Raw genomic sequence first — 1175 nt, 5'->3', positions numbered from 1 at the left:
GGCAGTTCCTGAGAGCTGAGAGCCATGGGGAGCAGGCCTAAGCCGTCAGTAGGACATCCCCTGAGGACTCCCAGATTGGAGAGGGTGCAGGTCGGGCAGAGGGCCCCCCCTCCAATTTCACCGCAAGTGCACGAATCTCCGTGCACCGGGCCCCTAGTAATAAAATAAATAATCATGGGGATGTAATGCACAGCACATGGAATATAGCAAATAATAGGGTAAAAACTTTGTATGGCCAGGCAGGCGTGGCTCAGTGGTTGTGTCAACCTATATGAACCAGGAGGTCTTATTCAATTTCCAATCAGGGTGCATGCCTGGGTTGCAGGCTCAATCCCCAGTGTGGTGCATGCAGGAGGCAGCCAATCAATGATTCTCTCTCATCATTGATATTTCTACCTCTCTCTCCCTCTCTTTCTCACTGAAATCAATAAAATATATTTTCAAATAATAATAATTTAAAAACACACTTTGTATGGTGTCAGATGGTTACTAGACTTATAGTGGTGATCACATCATAAGATATATAAATGTCATCACTATGTTGTTCACCTGAAACAAATATATTTCCTCAGCTATCTATACTAGTAAAAGCCTAGGTGGCCCTCGCACGTCATCACAACATGGCTGCCACAAGATGGCCGCATGCACAATGGAGGCGGGGCCCGGCAGCCACTCCACGTGGTGAGGCCTGGGGGTCCCACAGCTCCGCGTGGTGTAGAGGAGGCCAGTCCCAGCATCTCCACCTCCTCACCCAGAGGAGGCGGGTCCAGGTGGAAGAGGTGGATAGCGGCAGGGGAGGGCAGTTGTGGGTGATCAGGCCAGCAGGGGAGGGCAGTAGGGGGCAACTGGGCCAACAGGGGATGGCAGCTGGGGGCGATTGGGCTGGCAGGAGAGGGCAGTTGGGGCCATCCTACTGGTAGGGGAGGGCAGTTGTGCATGATAGGGCCAGCAGGAGAGCGGTTAGGCATCAATCAGGCCAGCAGGGGAGTGGTTAGGGGTACTAAAGCAGGCAGGCAAAAGTGGTTAGGAGCTAGTGGTCCCAGATCGTGAGAGGGATGTCTGACTGCCGGTTTAAACCAACAGTCAGACATTCCCCGAGGGATCCCAGATTGGAGAGGGTGCAGGCTGGGCTGAGGGACACCCCCACTCCTGCACAAATTTCGTGCACGAGGCCT

Source organism: Myotis davidii, unplaced genomic scaffold, assembly GCF_000327345.1.
Source record: "Myotis davidii unplaced genomic scaffold, ASM32734v1 scaffold967, whole genome shotgun sequence".
NCBI classification, from domain to species: domain Eukaryota; kingdom Metazoa; phylum Chordata; class Mammalia; order Chiroptera; family Vespertilionidae; genus Myotis; species Myotis davidii.
Note: the sequence above shows the minus strand (reverse complement) of the source record.